Genomic DNA, 11,972 nt, shown 5'->3' with positions numbered 1-11,972 from the left:
AACAACATGAGGGTGAGTAATTACTGACAGAATATTTATTTTTGGGTGAACTAACCCTTTAAGATGACAATTATACAAATATAAAAACAAGATCAAGTTTAACTACAGTATAAATTATATATTTTTAATGTGTAATGCATAATGAATAGATACCTCTGTAAGAACTCCAGCGTAGCTGCAATTTCCACTGGATAGTCAATGTTGTGCAGGTAATATGAACAGAACATCATCTGCAATGCTTTGTTGAAGCTGGGAAGCTGATCATTTACTATGAACTGGTCCACTGCAACCATGAACACCTTGGCAGTGAGTGGGCTGTTTCCTGTAAACAGTGCAATCAGAGTTTGATTAAAATGGCCAGTAAATATCTTGCTTCAAGTATATGGATTCAATGACATTATGCAAGCCAGAAGCTGTTCTGCATACTGCTTAGTTAGCTTAATTCTTGAACAGCCCCATATTGTGTATATATACTGCAAAACAAAAAAACTGTGCGATGTAAACCATTAAAACTGAATTTAAAAAAATTGTTACATGATTTCTTTCGCTTAAGACATTTGTTTAGCATTGTACAATACACCCTTCTTGACCTGTTACTTATGTAAATAATTTCAAAATAAGTTACTGAACCAACAAATCAAAGTTATTTGCACAGCCTACCACAAACTTCAATGCAGGAGTTCCAAGGAAGCTTAGTGGTGTCAACATCAGTTGCAATGGCAGTGTCATCGACAATTAGAAACATCTTGTCTTGTTGCTCTTTGAAATGGGCTAGAAGCATCAGAATAGCTGCAGAAGTTTCATCACCTCCTTCCAGAGTTTGGTTAAGAACAGTGCCTACTCTGCTTGATGGATCAGTTTGGGCAAACTGAAAGTACCGCAGGATTCTCCTGATCTTGGAAGCTGTGGACTCTTCAAAGGTGTCATCAATCTAGATGCCTGTTAGTTCTCTGAAATGAAGCCTCATTCCAAATTCCTGGAACAGGAAAGGCCACACCTTAAATAGCTCTTCGGTCTCCTTCAGTCCAGATAATATATCTCTTCTCTGTAATGGAAATGTTTCCAACATCAATTTTTCCATTTTCTTTTCATCTTTATCTTTGTTTTTAAACATATTAATTAGCTCTTCTTGTTTTTGCTCTTGCAACTGTTTTGTTTCACCAGTAGGAAGCTCTGGGTCAGGATTAATGCAGCCATATGCATCTTTACGCACTTTCTTTACGTTCTCAGGGCTACCACTTTCAGAAAACCTTTTCTTGGTAGGAGCTTGGAGTCAGATGCAGATGGCTGCAGATGGCCTCTGCTCATTATCTAATACCTGTCTTGTACTTGAGGGCAACTTACTCCATGGTATATCAAAGCTGTAATGCCAGCTATTATTTTCCCTGGATAAAGGGGAGGACCCACTCTCTGATGCAGAAAATAATGCTCGACTTGACACACTGGGTGAGGCTCAACTTGACACACTGGGTGAGGCTCGACTTGACACACTGGGTGAGGCTCGACTTGACACACTGGGTGAGGCTTGACTTGGCATAATGAGTGAGGCTTGACTTGGCATTATGAGTGAGGCTTGACTTGGCATAATGGGTGAGACTTGACTTGTCTTTGACATGACCAAATTTGAGCTCCTTGCAGCAGTGGTTTTTAGTGTGGAGTTATTGCTGGTGAAGTAATCATCAATGTCACCAGTGCTTGACTCTTCAATTGGAGTAGTAGCTTGTGAGGAGGAATCATTCAACATTCCCATCACTGAGGATGAACCAAAACAATAGACACATTCATATTAGGAAATATGATTCACATAAAATTGCCTTATTTTTCGGGCTTGTGAGAATCATAATCTTGTTGCAATTACACATTAAATGGTCCCAGACTTTGAGAATTTTTACTTTAATTAAAATGCCACACTACACAACTAGATAAATCAAGTAGAACGAGTAAGAGACATAGATTAATGTATTCTGTAAGTCTCTTAAACTTGTCATACATGCTGCTTAGAACTTTATACACAGTATGAAACTGAAACTTTCTTACAAAGTTGCTCATGGATTATTAATTTACTTACATTTAAAGTGGGCAATGACTTTTCTGGTTTCTATTGGCCTAAGGACTCCTGCGAGGTCATCTGCCTCCAAAAACTTCAGGTCCTCAGCTGAAGAAACTCCAAGGTCTTTAATCACCTCGACCACTCGCTTTATAACATCCTCCTGGCTGAATATGGAACTGAGGGATGATGTTAGGTTGCTTACCCATTCATCCATGACTGAAAGGAGGAGGAAAAAATGGGTTATTGTTGAGTGAATATCAGACTAGCACTGAAAATAACTGCAGACCTCAACCCTAATTAACAACACTGTGCCTAAGAGATATGACGTTACATCTGTTCAGACTGTACAGAGGCAATGGATAGAAATCCATGCAGTGCTCTGCATTTATGCAGTGCATATCCTCATCTGCTTGTTTGACTTCATAAAGTCCAAACTCTGCCAAATACATTGAAGTGTAAGGTGTCACCAAAAAGCACATCTGTTTCTCCTGTTCTATCAAAAGAAGCTCAATCTGACCAAACTTGATTGACTCATCAGACTCCCGTTTTAGGCAGAGAAAAGATCCCTTTTTGTAAAGGGTTCCCTTAAAGTTTACCTCATGGGATACAGAATCTGGTTCTGTAACCATGTGGGCTTGAAGTGCATTGCGCACTGCATCACTATACAGGTGAGCATGATATGGAGTTGAGTTTCTTGCCCTCAGCACTGGTGCAAAAAAGGAGTTTGAGCTGAGGGTCGCTTGGAGGAGTTGGTGCTGGTTGGCGAGTGACTGGCATACATTCTTAAAGTTTGAGTTCTTCTTACACACCTCTTGAAGTAGGAGTGTTTACTCTCAAACCTCATTGTCCATAGTCATATTAGGGGGCCAAGTTTGAGGATCAATGATGCGTAATGGAGAAGATAGTGGTGCTTGGGTTTTAAACGATCAGAAGAAAACACTGCTTTCCTTGTTTCTAGATATTCAGACACAACAATGTTGAGGTAAGCTATCTGGGCAGTGGTGATTGAGGGAGCACACACTAGTTCAACAAGTTCTTTCAAAGCAATCACTAGTTGCCACACTGGGTCATGAGGATCAACTTTGTCCCCAATAATGACAGGCAGAAGTCTAAGGAGACACCAGTTCTCAGCTGCTTGACCACCTATTGTGTTGGCTTTTTCACTCACCAGAGTGGGACATGAGTTGCAATCAGAGTCCTTGTAGGCAAATTGTGTGATACGTCTGTTTAGCTGAGTGTAAGTGAACCAGTGCTTAACCTTTATGAAGTAGCGCAGGTAAATAGCTAAGTCATAAGCTACAACTCCCTCAAACAAATCATGCCCTATGCATGGAGGAAAGCCTGGCTGACATACATGGAAATGTTTCAGGGAGTTAAAGACTGAGTCACAATATATTCCTTTAACTTCATCAACATTACTCTGCTGAAATATCTGCACTGCTTCGTTGTAGGTATCAACTGTTCGTACAGGAAAACACTGACTTACATTGTCAAGTTGGTCTCTTTGCACCTCACAGTACCTGCAGAAGTATTTGGAAGTGCTGAAATTCTGTGTGTAGCCACCAATGCAGTGTGACCCCAAATTGTCACCTACAATAGATAAAAGTGTTGCTCGAACCACATGACCAGACGTGGTAACAATTCCGTGTTTTCGAGCTGTCTCAGGTCTGACAACATTCTAGAAAACACTGTGTCCTGACCAAAGTATTTGAAGTCTGTCTCTTTGCACAACAGTACTAACTGCATATTGTCAATACTGGAACGATAGAATGGCTCAAAGTCAGCAAGTGTGAAGTATACTCCAACAAGCTTATGTTTTTTTCTGGCTGACCCAAGTGGGTTGACCACTTCAAAAGCGTCCTGATACAAGATCAGTTTTAAGATTATGTCACCTGCTTGCAGAAATAGCTCGTTGGATTTAAAGACTGAGCCATCACAAACATCCATTAAGATGCCATCAGAAACAAGATGATTGTGAGACTCAACACACTCTTGCCACACAACAGGATCTTTTAGAATAGCTCTTAAAGTGTCAGGCAGCGGTATGTATTGTGCTGAAGGAGAGGATGAAGTGGATGATCTTGGATGATCATATCCTTCCTTCTCTATATTAATTATTTCATTAATATAGTGTGTGATTATTTATTAAGTTATTGATCAGTATTTAACCACTTGGTTTGATGCAAGAGTGGAAAGCGTAACAGTAAGCCTTTACAGGGCTGAGTCTGTTTCCTTCCCAGGTCACAGGGCCATGTCAAAGAAGTCAGGATGACCTCCCATCTATGTGAGACACGAGAGATTGGACAACAGACTGTGATATTAATGTATCTGCTTGATATTAAGAAATCTCTCTAAGATGAGACTTGCATAGTGTGTGTGTAACAAACCATACTGATAAAATTCTAGCTAGGGCTAGGCAGCCTTGAAGTTCTGATAAGTTCTCTGCGTATGTGTGTTAGTATCTGTCTGTACAGGGAAAAGCTCAGACAGTCCCAGGACAAACGTTCAACTGCCGATGTCCAGCATATCAGATATACGTCCTTGGAGCGACTTGTCACCAGAATAGTCGTCAGAAGATATGCTTCAAGCTTGTGTCCATATGTGGAAACTGTCTAAGTTTATCTAGGTTTTGGAACCAATCAGAATTTTGCTGACTTATGCATTGACGCAATTAGTTCTCTGCCAAGAGTATAATTGTTGGTGATTTTGAGTTGTACGCAGAGCGGCCTACGAACTACATCGAGAGTACTGACTTCTGCTGATGAAACTGCAAACCATGTTCTTCAGTAAATTTTTCTTTAATTGAATGCATCTCTGACTCCTGGTCTTCATTCATCATATCTGGTCCTTGGGTTTTAACTGTAAATTCCCCTACACATACATACTGTACATACATACATGTATATAAATGTATATAAATGTATATATATATATATATATATATATATATATATATATATATATATATATATATACATACATATTATATATACATTGTGTGTGTGTGTATATATATATATATATATATATATATATATATATATATATATATATACACACACACACACACACACACACATACATGTATATAAATATATATATATACACACCCTCATTGGGGGCTGAGCCCCCCTAAAATGAAAGACCTGAAATTGCCCCTGCTGCAAATACTGACTGAATTATTATTATAATTAATATATAACATTAATATATGATATTAAGAAATAAACTGACTGACTGTGACATGTACATGTGAGCAAACCACATGAATATTAAGTGACCCAAACCCCAGCAGGCAGCAAACAGTTCAGTTTAACCAACAACATAACTCCAGAAGACAGGAATATCAGTATCTCATAAATATTGTAGTTACGGTCTACTATTTTATAATTTATTTATTTATTTATTTGAGAAAAGCAGCATTCAAATCTAACACAGAGGCTGTTCAACAGAACAGAAGATCAAAAGGATACAGCTTCTCCTAAGATATGTCAAAAGTGTTATCTCAGGCTCAGCATTCTTTTCAGTGATCTGCAAAGAATTAATAATGGAAAACATTTTATTGGCTATACTGGCAAAAAAGATGCAACACATTAAACAATGTAATTATGAAATTATCCAATTGTAGTGAATGTGACAGACATAATTCACCATTGTTAAGTGTAGTTCTGTACACTGTGTTCTGCATAACTGTTCAGGGATCGTGGTCCCTTTAAATGTTCGGAATGCGTGATGACGTAAAACACCGGTCAGCGCCATGGTTGGAGTTTTCTGTTTGGTCTTTTGAAAAATAAACGAGACACGCATTTGTGTGCTCAAAGTGAGAAGTTGTCCCTTGCAAATTACTGCAATTTCCACACAATTACCTTTTTTCCATTAACGAAAAAAACAAGGTCATCCCCTGTAGACTGAAGTTTGATTTTAGTCTCTTCCACTGTGAACGACATTTTAATGCCCACTGTTCCTGAAAACATATCCGTGAGATGAGCGAACAGCGTCACGTCAATAGGTTCCTAGTTCCCAAGGAGTGCCGTTGTTTGGAGAATGACATGCAGGAGGGGTAGTATGCTACACGAAACCTCATAAGACGAGAAAATTGATTCCTTCCCTTTGTGAAAACTTATGAACTTGAGTTCAATATCCAAAACCTGACAATCATGACAACTGTAGTTAACAAGAAGATATTAAGCTCACACAATATACACATTATGTTAGGCTAAGTTTAATGGGGCTGTTATAAGCATTGCGAAACGAAACATAGCTAAAATGCCTTTGCACATTTTTTCCGGGTTTTTTTATGTTTTTATTTCTTCATTGCGCAATATTTTGAGGTTCCTCTTGCACAAACAAATATATACACATAAAAAAATAAAGATCAGTGTGTAGAATCAATCATAAATAAAAAAATATATATATATATATATATATATATATATATATATATATATATATATATATATATATATATATTATAGATCAGTGTGTAGAATCAATTTTCACTTACAAAATGGCCATAAACAATTAAAAAGAAACGGCAAGTAGCTAGGCTATAACACATTGAATTAAACGTAATTTTGAAGTAAACTGATATTGTATTATAATATAAGCAAACACACACAGTAAGATTTAAAACAAAATTCATATTTCAAAAACGTTCGTCTGTTTGATGTAACCAACATGTAGCAAGCAAGCTCTGTTGTTGCTTTTGTTATATAACTTTTTCATAAAAAGTGAGGTTTGATCAGTTATGACATGAGATTTCATCTCCAGAAACAAGAATAGCTCATCTTACCAACACACAACTACAAACTGTTTGAGGTAGCCTATATGTTTGCTGTTTATTTTTTCCAGAGTTTCTTACATGGCCAAAGCGAACAGAACCAGCGTACTGAGGTAAGTTAGGTCTTATTTTCACATTCCTATGACATACAACATTTATAAACTTCATAACATGCATTACAGTTGTGCATTGATATACAAATATAAAAGTATTGACTATGCTGATAACAAATAATTGTTTTAATGTTGGCTAAAGACTAATATGATACTCTATTATAAGTATTTTTTTCCATTCTTTGCCTTATTTTACATGGTTTCAATAATTACCTAATTAGACGAATATTAAGAAAAAAAAGACAATATTGGCAAATACTGATTATGTACCCGTCACAAATATGTCTCTCGTTATATCTTTCAAAATTGTACACACTCTTGTATACTTAGAAACTGAGACGGGGTAGCTGCAGGTTGGAGTAATGGGAGTGGCAAAACATAGCGTGCAGAAAGGTTAATGCTACAATAGAAACTAACCCCTAACCCTAACCCTAATCAATTAGAAAGACCTTTATACACGCCCCCTACCTATTGCCACACCCACTGCTCCAGCGTGCAGTTCCCTTTCATAGGTCACTTCGATGCTGCGGTGACTTCACCGTATGGGAACACCCCTTGGTGTGATGAATGTCTGAAGCCCTGTACCATCCCGCCAATTTTATCGGCCAAATAGCGCTTGGCACCGCCCTACGTATGCGTACGCATAGTATACCTGTGTGCCTCGCGCTATTCCGGTCAGATTTCATTTCCTTCAGGAAAGCAAATTTTCTGTGCCCTAAGAAAGCATCTCGCATTCTCAGCAATTTCTACAACGAGCAGTGTTCAGCTCCTCTTCACGGACGCGATGAATCATCGGAAGTGCAAGGAGCCGTGTAACTGGTTCCTTCCCGGGGGAGGGGGGGGGGGGGGGGGGGGGGGTATACCCATGAAAGGTGCGTAGTGTGCTTGGGCCTGCATTATGCACAGGCAGCGCTTAGTGGCCTTTCTTCTCGTCCTCACTGTAATAGCCTATGGCTAATAGTGCTGCGCTTGAGAGTAGAAGTCTTTTCTAAGGTCGCCCCCGTGTCAAACCCCCGCCGTGTCACTTCTGCGTTTGCCGAGGCACCACAGGAGGCAATGGCTTGGGGTGACATGTGCGACATGGATAACGAGGACAGTGCTGCGCTGGAGGTTTCCACATTTCGCTCACTTTCCCCAACTTGAGTGCAAGAAATCGGCAAAAACTTTGTGGAACCCATTGTTTTTGCGAATGTGGATCAGCGGCCCACCCCGGATGCCTGCAATGCTGTTTCCTTCGGTTGTGGGTTGCACGACGATGACGTTTTGTCCACCGTGGCTTCGGAGTCAGAGGACTTTATGGCTGACACATGCAGTTCTCTCCCTCCGAGCGGACAGGAGAAACGCACTTCCCCTTCCTACAGTGAGCTGTTGGACATGGTTACTCGCGCAGTGGATAAACTAGGGCTAGATGGGAAAGTGGAGACGGCCAAGGCCCAATCTTTATCCAAGCTGGACGACCGTTTTCTAACCAGTCGTACACCTGCACAGCCCCGTAGGCCGTTGCCCTTTTTCCTGGACCTCCACCAAGAGGTTTCAAGGTCTTGGAAATAGCCTTACTCGTCGCGAATTACAAACGCTGCGGCTGCGGATTTCGCCACCATTTCTGACATGGTGGACCATTGCTATACAGTGATGCCGCCAGTGGAAGAGACACTTGCCGAACATCTTGTGCCAAATTCGGCCACGACTTGGAAGTCTCGCCCCCTCCTTCCTTCGAAGGCATGTCGAGTCATGTCCAACCTCGTCGGTAAGTCTTACCTAGCCGCAGGTCAAGCGGCTGCCACTCTCCACTCGATGGCTGTACTTCAAGCTTACCAAGCGGAGCTCTTGAAAGAGCTTGACGAGGGAGAAGGTATCACACCAGAGGCTGTGAAAGAGCTGCAACAGGCAACAGATTTGGCGCTACATGCTACCAAACATACTGCCCGAGCTGTGGGCTGTTCTATGGCAGGGATGTTAACGGTTGAGCGCCACCTCTGGTTTAATCTCACGGATATCAAAGAAAATGATAAATCTTTTCTTATGGATGCCCCAATTTCCAAGGATGGTCTCGTTGGAGAGGCGGTCACCTCGGTGGTGGAGAAATTTAGGGCAGCGAAGCAGCAATCAGCCGCTTTCAGCCAGCTGATTACTTGCAGACCCAGAGAGACAGAGCAACGTCAGTCACCGACGGTGCGATCGAATTAATCATCCTCACCACCAATGGGTCGCTTCACGGGAAGAGCCTTCACCTATGGTACCCCCTCGTAAGGATTGGAGTTTATCCACTGGCTCACCAGCGACAACGAAAAAGGATAGACCAGAGTTCGACAGCAAAGACCTCTCGTCCTCAGGCCCCTAACAGCAGTTCCTGATACTCCTGCTGCTCGTCCTCCATTAGAGAGCGCCGTTGGACCACTGATGCGCATCCAACCCTCTCACTGCAGTCCCTACACTCTAACTTTGACTGTATCACCGAAAAAGGCGCCTCGAAAAGCATTGGATCGAGCTACCACTTCGAGCACCCCCTCAGACACTCTGCGCTATTCAGCCTTCAGGGTTCAAGAGACAGCCTAAGGGTCTGGCAAAGACAGCCCGTTTATGATGGCCCACGCAGCTGCCGCGTTCTCACTAGCAGCGGGGCCCGATGTTCATCCTGTTGGAATAAATCCTGCTGTGAACACGCTTCAGGATTATATACAATGAAATGCAGCGACTTTGACACATGCATTTCGTGCTTACGGACGGCGCAAGCTTTCCATGCTCTGACATTCTAACACACATGGAGACATCACAGCCGCAGGCGGAGGTTTTGAGGCCATTAACGCTTTTTCAGGCCATGTGGGAACGCTTGCCTGGCATTCTGCAATGGGTGTTATGCACAATTCGGCACGGATACACCATTCAGTTTCGAAAAGACCCGCCTCCTTTTCGCAGAGTTCTTCCCACAATTGTGAGTTCAGAAGAAACTGTATTGCTGCGCCAAAAGATGTCATCTCTGCTGAGAAAAGGGCATATAGAAGAAGTACACCCCTCTCAGATGAAGTCAGGTTTTTACAGCCGTTATTTTGTTGTGCCAAAAAAAGATGGCGGTTTACGACCAATATTGGATTTACGCCGTTTGAATCTTGCACTCAGGACGAGCAAATTCAAGATGTTGACGGTAAAATCTATTCTGTCTCAGGATTTATATTTTCATATTCAGATCAACAAGAGACACAGGAAGTTCCTCAGATTCGCTTTAGAGGGCAAAGCATATCAATTCCGTGTTCTTCCCTTCGGCTTAGCCCTGGCTTCACGGACTTTCACGAAATGCATGGACGCAGTTCTGGCCCCGTTGCAGCTCCAGGGCGTTTGTGTGTTAAATTACCTGGACGATTGGCTGGTGTTAGCACAATCACAGACTCAAGCACACTCTCATCAAGATCTTGTGCTGAATCATCTAAGCAGACTGGGCTTACGCACAAATTTCCAAAAGAGTGTTTTGATCCCCTCTCAGCGGATAACCTTTTTGGGAATAGACCTGGACTCTCGCACAATGATGGCAAGATTTTCTCTCCTGCGCATTCAGTCTTTCGTGTCATGCCTCCGCCACTTCAGAGCAGGCCGCTCAGTGACGGTGAGTTTGTGCCTCAGACTTTTGGGTCTAATGGCAGCAGCGTCCCCCGAAATCCGTCTGGGCTTACTTCACATGTGGCCATTTCGATGGTGGGCGAAAAGCCAAAGGATTTCACCCCGTTGTTATCTGAATCGAACGATTTCGGTGACATGTAGTTGTGTTATGATGATAAAAAATTGGATGTCGAGCAAATTCCTTCGGAATGGTGTTTAGCTGGGGGCCTGTTTTTGCTGCGAGACTGTTGGACGCTTCATTGGCAGGTTGGGGAGCTGTTTGTCAAGGACGCCCAGCTCACGGGACTTGGGCAGAGGCACAATGGGGCTGGCATATAAACAGATTGGAGTTACTGTCTTTCTGGCTCTCCAATATTTTTCAAAACTGTTGTTTGGCCATCATGTGTTAATCAGGTCGGACAACATAGCGGTTGTATCGTATTTGAATCACCAAGGAGGATTACACTCTCGCCCCCTGTGCAGGCTGGCGAGGAACATCCTTCTTTGGTCTCAGAACAGATTTCTGTCGATCCGAGTGGTTCATGTCCCCGGACACTTGAACTTCGGAATGGATTTGCTCTCGTGACAGAGCCTAGAGGAGGGGGAATGGAGGTTGCACCCCCAAACGGTGAGCCTTATATGGCGAGCGTTTGGAGAAGCGGAAGTGGACTTATTCACATTGAGCATGACTACGCATTACCCACTACGGTTCTCCCTATCCCCCCATCGCCTCTGGGACTGGACGCTCTAGCACACGAATGGCCCAGGACCAGTTTGTATGCTTTTCCTCCGATTCGGCTAATTCCAGCGGTGCTATCCAGAATACGGCTGGACAGAGTGGAACAACTGTTGTTGGTGGCTTCGTGGTTGCCCACTCAGCCATGGTTTGCGGAACTGATCAACCTGTTAGCGGGCTCTCCATGGAAGATTCCCCTCAGACAGGACTTGCTGTCACAAGCACAGGGAATGATTTGGCACCCAAGGCCAGATCTATGGAAGCTGTGGGCGTGGCCGCTGAGTGGGGTGAGTTAATGTGTCCCGGTCTCTCAGTAGAGACCACCGAGACTATAATTAATTCTAGGGCAGTTTCTACAAGACGCTTATATGCCTTCAAATGGAAACTGTTTACTACCTGGTGTGGAATTCGTAATATGGATCCAGGTTACTGCCCTGTCGCTTCAGTACTGGAGGTTCTTCAAGGAGTAACACCAGCCACACTTAAAGTGTATGTGGCAGCCATATCAGCTAACCACACATACTGTATATAGATGGCGTTTCAGTGGGCCATCATCCCCTGGTCTCTCGCTTTATGCAGGGTTCGCGACGGCTGAGGCCATTCCACCCTGCACGAGTTCCATGGTGGGATCTATCTATTGAATTGCGAAGATTACCAGGACATCCGTTTGAGCCCTTGGAAACTGTGTCTGAAAAAAGTCCT

General features: G+C 42.6%; 1 long non-coding RNA gene across 1 annotated transcript; it reads right to left on the bottom strand.

The window, feature by feature from the left end:
- Window positions 1-5,456: 5,456 nt before the first annotated feature.
- On the bottom strand, window positions 5,457-6,066 carry LOC109070753. The gene is made up of 2 exons (XR_002014435.2): window positions 5,917-6,066; window positions 5,457-5,581 (listed from the first exon to the last, which is right to left on the bottom strand). It is a non-coding gene; the product is annotated as an uncharacterized LOC109070753 (long non-coding RNA).
- Between the last annotated feature and the right edge of the window lie 5,906 nt (window positions 6,067-11,972).

The sequence above is a fragment of the Cyprinus carpio genome, chromosome A17, assembly GCF_018340385.1.
Source record: "Cyprinus carpio isolate SPL01 chromosome A17, ASM1834038v1, whole genome shotgun sequence".
In the NCBI taxonomy this organism is placed as follows: Eukaryota; Metazoa; Chordata; class Actinopteri; order Cypriniformes; family Cyprinidae; genus Cyprinus; species Cyprinus carpio.
The sequence above is the reverse complement of the archived record's forward strand: the minus strand, read 5'-3'. Positions and strand labels throughout refer to the sequence as shown.